The 10,106-nt window shown below is 39.2% G+C and overlaps 1 long non-coding RNA gene across 1 annotated transcript; it reads right to left on the bottom strand.

Moving 5' to 3' along the window:
* Nucleotides 1-1,956: 1,956 nt before the first annotated feature.
* On the bottom strand, nucleotides 1,957-2,853 carry LOC127528449 (uncharacterized). The gene is made up of 2 exons (XR_007935345.1): nucleotides 2,715-2,853; nucleotides 1,957-2,104 (listed from the first exon to the last, which is right to left on the bottom strand). It is a non-coding gene; the product is annotated as an uncharacterized LOC127528449 (long non-coding RNA).
* Between the last annotated feature and the right edge of the window lie 7,253 nt (nucleotides 2,854-10,106).

The raw sequence follows: 10,106 nt of genomic DNA, 5'->3' as shown, positions 1-10,106 counted from the left end.
ATGGGCTCTCAACACAAAATGGGTATTCTCCACTACAGCTCTGACATTTAGGAATATTAAATCCTATTTCTTGGAATAGTTCTGTTCTGCATAGTATATACAATGAAAGTGAAATGCATCCTACTCTGTCAGTATTTCAAACAGAGAATAGTACAATAGTCCCACCTGATATTGCTGATCAAGAAATACAAATGTGGTTAAGTAATAAAATAGATCCATTGGAAAATGACAGAAATTTTGGCATTGATATTTATATAAATGTCTGCAATGCTGTTTCAACACGTACAATGCCATAATTTCACATACAAGTGTAAAATTTATTTAATGGTTTCTTTTGATTATTTAATAAGACTTAAAGAGTTTTATTCTTGTTCAAAGATATTGAATGATTCTTTTCAAGTTTATGGGCATTCTGATAGTCACAGTGTCTTAAACATTTTATGTGTGTCAACTAAAGGGAACATGTTAAATAATCAGCTGTAAAAGACCTATAGACACCTGTTGGAAAATGATTAAATAAAGAATAAATCAGTTTGTGTCCCAGAAAGTAAAAGCTCTTACATTTCTTAATGGACAAAAGTGGCTTAGTTGATAGATAATGTACCAGACACCAAAATTGTGAAGTCAAAAATAAATTCAGAAATAACTTTTAAATTTATTAGCTTGATATTTATTTACTGTATTGAATATTGTTATTAATATCAGTTAGCATTAAAGAAAGCTACACTAATAATCATGTAACAACTGTTATTTTGCCATATTTCAGTAAACAAAATTTATCTCCAGGTTCAGAAAGCAATCTTAGAACTTGCATGTGAAAAATATTGAATCTTGTTTTGATTTTCTCAAAATAAAGTTTAAGATCAATTTCCAAGCAAATAATACATAAATTTGTTTAGTCAAAAGCAAATATGCCTAAATTTAGCAAAATATATATTCCTGTCTTGTTTCTTTTTTATTTACTTGTATTTTTATTTATTTACTTTTTATTGACTGATTCTCTGTGCAAGAGAGGACAGAGCCGGTTATACTTCCTTAGAAGGCTGGCATCCTTCAATATCTGCAATACGATGCTGCAGATGTTCTATCAGACGGTTGTGGCGAGCGCCCTCTTCTACGCGCTGGTGTGCTGGGGAGGCAGCATAAAGAAGAGGGACGCCTCACGCCTGGACAAACTGGTGAGGAAGGCAGGCTCTATTGTAGGCATGGAGCTGGACAGTTTGACATCTGTGGCAGAGCGACGGGCGCTGAGCAGGCTCCTATCAATCATGGAGAATCCACTGCATCCACTGAACAGGATCATCTCTAGACAGAGGAGCAGCTTCAGCGACAGACTGCTGTCACCGTCCTGCTCCACTGAACGACTGAGGAGATCGTTCCTCTCCCACACTATGCGACTCTTCAGTTCCACCAAGGGGGGGTAAACGTTAATATTATACAAAGATATTGTCTATTTTTTCCTGCATTTTTATTACTCTTTAATTTAATATTGTTTTTGTATCAGTATGCTGCTTCTGGAGTATGTGAATTTCCCCTTGGGATTAATAAAGTATCTATCTATCTATCTATCTATCTATCTATCTATCTATCTATCTATCTATCTATCTATCTATCTATCTATCTATCTATCTATCTATCTATCTATCTATCTATCTATCTATCTATCTATCTATCTATCTATCTATCTATCTATCTATCTATCTATCTATCTATTACAATACAGAAGAGTATGTATAAGACCAATCAACTTAGAATCCAACATTGGTCTTTCACTAACACATGTTAAATATACTGCATTATACAACAATTCACAACAATAGTAGAATTGAGAACTGGTTTAAAAAAAATAACCATTCTTTTCCAAATCCCTGAATATTGCAAAATGCAAAGCCCATTTCTGCTTTAAATTCCTTATACGTTGGGTAAATGGGCAGCCTAAGACAGCTTATGCATGTATTTGACACTGGAAGCAACCCTGGATGTGCAGCACCATAATGATGCAGAAATTCAATGGACGGTTCCGGGAAGAAGCCACATGGAGGGATACAGTCAGCACCTGTAGCAAATATGAGTATCCCTTCCATTGTGGTTGATGTCTCCTTTTCTGAAAAAGAAAAAAAAGGTAAAAAGAAAATGAGACACTATCAAGGCAATCATCACCAAACATGCATAAAGTGTATCTCTTCACCGTAAGTGTAGTTCAAAATCGCATGAGCTTTTCCAGTGCTCCTTTGCAGCCATGACTGTGCTGCCGACAGACAGTAGGGTCTACATCAAATCTGCTTAACTAAATTAACAGTAATTTTAACATTGTTGACTGCAGCAATTGTTTAGAACAGAAACAGGCATACCATTATTTTGTAACACCATTCAATTTATTTTGAATTCTTTCCCTATATAAAAAAAGGAATTTTTAAGTGTCAAAAGGTTGAAATAATAATCAATGTTATAGGGATGCCTTTTAAGATTTATAGCCAAAAATTCAATGTTTTGATTAATAGAATACATGTTTAAATCGTGTGTCACTTATAAAGGTCCAAAAAAGCAAGGAAATGATACCTCCTTATTTCTTATTATGGTGTTTAGGGCTAATTATTACATAAACTTCATTTGCTTTGATCACTAAATCAGCATTATACCCAGTGGACGTAATATTCTACTGACTTATTTCTCTACACATTGTCTATTGTAAAAACTGAGATATACATTCTTACCTTCCACATCCAGTAAAAAATCCCTTCAAACAGCAACAATGGAAACTTCCAATGTCTTCTTATTGCTTCCTTCAGGAGAAAAGCGAACTTTGAAGAGATCATCCATTTTTTCTGCGGTTAGTTTTTCAGATTTGTGACCAAAAAAAGGAGCAAAGGTTGTGGAATATGTCTGAATTTGTTGTCTGAAAGTGTTTTTAGTCCCTCATGGAATCTAAAATGAAATAAATCCATCCATTTTCCAACCCGCTGAATCCAAACACAGGGTCACGGGGGTCTGCTGGAGCCAATCCCAGCCAACACAGGGCACAAGGCAGGGTGCCAACCCACCACAGGACACACACAAACACACCCACACACCAAGGCCAATTTAGAATCGCCAATCCACCTAACCTGCTTGTCTTTGGACTGTGGGAGGAAACCCACGCAGATACAGGGAGAACATGCAAACTCCACGCAGGGAGGACCCGGGAAGTGAACCCGGGTCTCCTAACTGCGAGGCAGCAGCGCTACCACTGCGCCACTGTGACGCCCATGAAATAAATAATAAAAAAAAAAATACTCTTAAAATAAAGGCATTGAATTAATGGTAAACCTGCCAAGAATCTGCAATACTGCCACAAGGACTACATTTATTATTTTTTACAAGTGTCATTTTTAATTAGGTGTGCAAGCACCATAAGATTTGTCTACTTTCACTTTTTATGCTTTATTTTCTCTTCCACTAGATTTCATCAAGCTTCCTAAACTTTGACATACATGAATTGAATCCAAAAAGTGAACCAAAACTGAGAAAGATATTGAAATGGAAAGCTAGTCTGGAAGCAAATGGACTCCCCACAAGCTAAATGCAGGAGATTGCTGAATGTAAAGGAGGAGGAGGTGGAAGCATGTCCACATGGCATGAGTAGCAGGGGGGTTATTAGAAACCAAATCTAACTCATGGTTTGATGAAAGAAGGTTTATAAAACATCAAGTGGCATTAAAGGTACTGTGCAGGTGGCAAGGGAAAGAAAATGTCCATTTAGATACCAGCAACAGAGTTTCCTTGCTTCTTAGGTGACATGTTGAGTGAAGGTGGTGGGTGAAAGAAATTTCTTGAGCTGTCCCCCATTCTGACTTCTAAAGGGGTCGCTCTGGAATGGAAGGGTAAAGTGAAGGGTACAGTTTACGAAAGGTGTGTGAGGAGTTGTATAGTGACATGGCTAGGTAAGATGTTAGTTAATACATAGGCATGAAATTTACCTTTCAAATGGTCCTCTTAATCGATTAATAACTTGGTGATGCAGAATATCTTTCAAAAGTAATTCTTTTCCATTCAGTGAATTTACTGGCCTTAAACAGCCAGCACAATGCAAGTAGTCCTCGTTTTCTTTTATTGCAATTAACTGTTGATGAACTTGCAATCTATGTGAAAAAATACAGAATTACGTGTCAGGTTTAGTGCCTTGATTTGGTAAATTAATCATTTGTCTGGAATAACAGGCCTTCCCTGACAGGATTTCACAACAGTACAAGCATCTCATAAAAGTGCAACTTCACCTGAAGTACACCTTTAAAAATGTAAGCATTCTATCAAGGTTTAAATATTCTGTTTCATGGGTGTTGATACCTGTTTTTCACACATAAGCTTTATATGCAATGATAAAAAATGAAAATTAAATAAAAATAAAAATGAGATACCTTTTGGATGTCCTCCTTGCGTGGAGTTTGCATGTTCTCCCCGTGTCTGCGTGGGTTTCCTCCCACAGTCCAAAGACATGCAGGTTAGGTGGATTGGCGATTCTAAATTGTCCCTAGTGTGTGCTTGGTGTTTGTGTGTGTCCTGCGGTGGGTTGGCACCCTGCCCAGGTTTGGTTCCTGCCTTGTGCCCTGTGTTGGCTGGGATTGGCTCCAGCAGACCCCCGTGACCCTGTGCTTGGATTCAGCGGGTTGGAAAATGGATGGATGGATACCTTTTGGATAGTATTAGCCACTTCAAAGTCAGCTACATCTTCCAGTTTTGGTGTCACTGATTCTGGTCCATGTATTAATGAATAAAAAAGTATTTTTGAAAAAAAAAACAGGGCTCGGCCCACCATGAATCATCGACACAGCAATCATTCTGCCAGCTTCATAATAATAATCTTCTCTGAGTGCTGTCAAGTAATCAGCAGAGAAAAGTTTAATCTGAAATATGCAGTTCTTTGTAAATATTTTAATTTAAAAGTAACGCAATTGTTATAATTCAAACATATAGCATTCTCAATAAGACACTACAGCATATCTAATCAAGCAACATAAAAAGCAGCATTAAACTAATAAGAATACTTAAAATTTCACATACCAGCGGCATTCAGTGACAAGGCTTTGGAAGTTGATGGGCCTTCAAATAGAGATGATTGTTCTAGATGATGCATAAGAAGTTGTAGAAATTCTCTTCTTGGTCCACCAAGGTCAATGGCCTCCTCCGATTTTCCAAAATTATCAGAGTATTTTACAGAAAGGCTGTTGTATGGACTAAATGTTTTTCTTCTAAACCCTCTTATGGCCCCATCCCATACATTATGGCGATTTCTATGTAGCTTTGATGTTGAGGACGTAGTAATATTTTGAGCCAATTCTTGCAGACTATCACAAGCTGTCTTTTCCACTTGATTGCTCCTTAAGAAAAGAAAAAGAAAAATGCAAATTTAGAAAGTAATGGTAATATATTCTGCAAACAAACATAGCACTTTTTCCACAACCTAAATAAATAATACACTACAAGATAATGCAGCTGCGCCCTGGGGTGGGCTGACACCCTGTCCAGGGTTTGTTTCCTGCCTGGCGCCCTGTGTTGGCTGGGATTGGCTCCAGCAGACCCCCGTGACCCTGTAGTTAGGATATAATGGGTTGGATAATGGATGGATAGATAATGCTGCTTATTCCACTTCTCTGGTTTTCCTACCACACGCCAAGAATATGCCCAAAATGTTAGGTTGACTGGTGACTCTGAATCAGCCCTGGGTATGTGTGTGACACCCCATCCACCTGCTTTGTGAACAGTGCTACTAAAACACACGTTGGCTCAGGCAACACTAAGCAGGATTAATCAGGTTAATAAATTGATGGATGGAATTTTACTGCCAGAAAGTTACTAATTTCAAATAAAATGTTATCATAAACTTACAGTAATTTATTAACTTCCAACACAATGTAAAGGCATACATTTTAAAATTCAGAAAATACACATTATTTGCAATGACTTTTTTATTTCAAATGACATTCCAAGCTGGCATTTACAGCGCATCCGGAAAGTATTCACAACGCATCACTTTTTCCACATTTTATTATGTTACAGCCTTATTCCATAATGGATTAAATTCATTTTTTTCCTCAGAATTCTACACACAACACCCCATAATGACAACGTGAAAAAAGTTTACTTGAGGTTTTTGCAAATTTATTAAAAATAAAAAATTGAGAAAGCACATGTACATAAGTATTCACAGCCTTTGCTCAATACTTTGTCGATCCACCTTTGGCAGCAATTCCAGCCTCAAGTCTTTTTGAATATGATGCCACAAGCTTGGCACACCTATCCTTGGCCAGTTTCGCCCATTCATCTTTGCAGCACCTCTCAAGCTCCATCAGGTTGGATGGGAAGCATCGGTGCACAGCCATTTTAAGATCTCTCCAGAGATGTTCAATCGGATTCAAGTCTGGGCTCTGGCTGGGCCACTCAAGGACATTCACAGAGTTGTCCTGAAGCCACTCCTTGGATATCTTGGCTGTGTGCTTAGGGTCGTTGTCCTGCTGAAAGATGAACCATCGCCCCAGTCTGAGGTCAAGAGCGCTCTGGAGCAGGTTTTCATCCAGGATGTCTCTGTACATTGCTGCAGTCATCTTTCCCTTTATCCTGATTAGTCTCCCAGTCCTTGCCGCTGAAAAACATCCCCACAGCATGATGCTGCCACCACCATGCTTCACTATAGGGATGGTGCCTGGTTTCCTCCAAATGTGACGTCTGGCATTCACACCAAAGAGTTCAATCTTTGTCTCATCAGACCAGAGAATTTTCTTTCTCATGGTCTGAGAGTCCTTCAGGTGCCTTTTGGCAAACTCCAGGCGGGCTGCCATGTGCCTTTTACTAAGGAGTGGCTTCAGTCTGGCCACTCTACCATACAGGCCTGATTGGTGGATTGCTGCAGAGATGGTTGTCCTTCTGGAAGGTTCTCCTCTCTCCACAGAGGACCTCTGGAGCTCTGACAGAGTGACCATCGGGTTCTTGGTCACCTCCCTGACTAAGGCCCTTCTCCCCCGATCGCTCAGTTTAGGTGGCCGGCCAGCTCTAGGAAGAGTCCTGGTGGTTTCGAACTTCTACCACTTACGGATGATGGAGGCCACTGCGCTCATTGGGATCTTCAAAGCAGCAGAAATGTTTCTGTAACCTTCCCCAGATTTGTGCCTTGAGACAATCCTGTCTCGGAGGTCTACAGACAATTCCTTTGACTTCATGCTTGGTTTGTGCTCTGACATGAACTGTCAACTGTGGGACCTTATATAGACAGGTGTGTGCCTTTCCAAATCATGTCCAGTCAACTGAATTTGTGGACTCCAATGAAGCTGCAGAAACATCTCAAGGATGATCAGGGGAAACAGGATGTACCTGAGCTCAATTTCAATTTTTTTATTTTTAATAAATTTGCAAAAACCTCAAGTAAACTTTTTTCACGTTGTCATTATGGGGTGTTGTGTGTAGAATTCTGAGGAAAAAATGAATTTAATCCATTTTGGAATAAGGCTGTAACATAACAAAATGTGGAAAAAGTGATGCGCTGTGAATACTTTCCAGATGCACTGTATAGCTACATTGATGTCATCTGAATTCACAGAGCTGTCATCATCATCTGGTAACCACTGGACATAGTTTGCATAAGCATTTTCAGCCATCAAAGTGTGCACATTTTCAGAAATACAGTTAGGTCCATAAATATTTGGACAGAGACAACTTTTTTCTAATTTTGGTTCTGTACGTTACCACAATGAATTTTAAATGAAACAACTCAGATGCAGTTGAAGTGCAGACTTTCAGCTTTAATTCAGTGGGGTGAACAAAACGATTGCATAAAAATGTGAGGCAACTAAAGCATTTTTTTAACACAATCCCTTCATTTCAGGGGCTCAAAAGTAATTGGACAATTGACTCAAAGGCTATTTCATGGCCAGGTGCGGGCAAGTCCGTCGTTATGTCATTATCAATTAAGTAGATAAAAGGCCTGGAGTTGATTTGAGGTGTGGTGCTTGCATGTGGAAGATTTTTCTGTGAACAGACAACATGTGGTCAAAGGAGCTCTCCATGCAGGTGAAAGAAGCCATCCTTAAGCTGCGAAAACAGAAAAAACCCATCCGAGAAATTGCTACAATATTACAAGTGGCAAAATCTACAGTTTGGTACATCCTGAGAAAGAAAGCAAGCACTGGTGAACTCAGCAACACTAAAAGACCTGGACATCCACGGAAGACAATGGTAGTGGATGATCACAGAATCATTTCCATGGTGAAGAGAAACCCCTTCACAACAGCCAGCCAAGTGAACAACACTCTCCAGGGGGTAGGCGTATCGATATCCAAGTCTACCATAAAGAGAAGACTGCATGAAAGTAAATACAGAGGGTGCACTGCAAGGTGCAAGCCACTCATAAGCCTCAAGAATAGAAAGGCTAGATTGGACTTTGCTAAAGAACATCTAAAAAAGCCAGCACAGTTCTGGAAAAACATTCTTTGGACAGATGAAACCACGATCAACCTCTACCAGAATGATGGCAAGAAAAAAGTATGGAGAAGGCGTGGAACAGCTCATTTGTAACAGTTTTAGTTTACAGTGTATGGGTTTCACTGTAAAGTGTGTGCATTTCAGTTTAGAGAGTATTCATTTCAATACATTGTGAATGTGTTTCAGTATGCAGTGCAGGAATTTTAGTATAGTATATGTGTTTTACTATATGGTGTATGGATTTCAGTATAGAGTTTAGGTGTTTCAGTGTACAGTGTATGCAATTCAGTATACAGTGTAAGCATTTCAGTAGGCAGTGTATGAGTTTTACTACACTGTGTATGTGTTTCACTATATAATGTACGAGCTTCAAGGAACAGTGTATGCATTTCATTATATGGTATAAGCATTTCAGTATGCAGTGTATGCGATTCAGTATATTGTGTATGTATTTCAGTGTATTGTGTAAGCATTTCAGTATGTAGTGTAAGCATTTTAGTGTATTGTGTAAGCATTTCAGTATGTAGTGTTAGCGATTCAATATAGGTGTGTTTCAGTATGAAGTGTATGAGTTTTAGTATACAGTTTAAGTATTTCAGTATGCTGTGTATACCTTTTAGTATGCAGTCTATGCCTTTCACTATACAGTGTAAGCGTTTCAGTATAGAGTGTATGCAGAGATGACAACAATATATGTCCTAAATGGCACCCCATACATATTCACATACTGTACTCACACATGCGCCTGGAAGACTTTGATTGCATCATTTGTGGCCTGGTTTATATTAGGAAGTTCTGTTGGGAATAGTTCTCCAGTAAGCGAGTCCCTAAAGGGTTTTTCAGTGTGTCACAAAGAAAGCTTTCTTGCAATAGACAAATGTATTATGATCTTGTGTACCAAGTACTCCTATCGGACTGATGTTGTCTTTTGTTCATTTTGCATATCCTACTTACTGTAACAATATCTTATACATAACTTTCAATATGCTCCCATGCAGCTGTGCAGGTGTCCGAATGGGGGGTTGCTATAAAGGATGCTGCCACCCAGGGATACTGGAGATCAAGGTGTAGTCTCCCACTAACCCCTGTTTTGGCAAGGGAAAGCAAAACATCATGTTCAGGGTGTTGCTCCATTCATACAGTCCATCCATTATACTAGCTTCCCAGCCAGGTAAGGAAGTTCTGTCCACCCTCAGCAGGATGCCAATCCATCTGTTTCTAATACAAATCTGAAAACCTAAGCCAGCATCCTGTGTGAGACAGGGAACTCCCTGACTTTCTTCCAGACCTTCCATTATATTGGCCTGCCTGCCAACCAGGCAAGAACATGTAGTTCCATCCATGACTTTAAACTGATCAGCTTCAACATTAAAACTAGTGCCAGGTGAAGTGACTAACATTGATTATCTCCTTACAATGGCACCTGTCAAGAGGTGGGATATATTAGGCAGCGAGTGAACAGTGAGTTGTGTGGTGATCTGTTGGAAACAAGAAAAATGGTCAAGCCTAAGGATCTGAGGGTCTTTGGCAAGGGCCACATTGTGATGGCCAGACGTCTGGGTCAGAGTTTCTCCAAAATGGCAGGTCTTGCAGGATGTTCCCAGTCTGCAGTGCTTAGTACTTGCCAAAAGTGGTCCAAGGAAGCACAACTGATGAAA

Source organism: Erpetoichthys calabaricus, chromosome 6 (assembly GCF_900747795.2).
Source record: "Erpetoichthys calabaricus chromosome 6, fErpCal1.3, whole genome shotgun sequence".
NCBI lineage: Eukaryota > Metazoa > Chordata > Cladistia > Polypteriformes > Polypteridae > Erpetoichthys > Erpetoichthys calabaricus.
The sequence above is the reverse complement of the archived record's forward strand: the minus strand, read 5'-3'. Positions and strand labels throughout refer to the sequence as shown.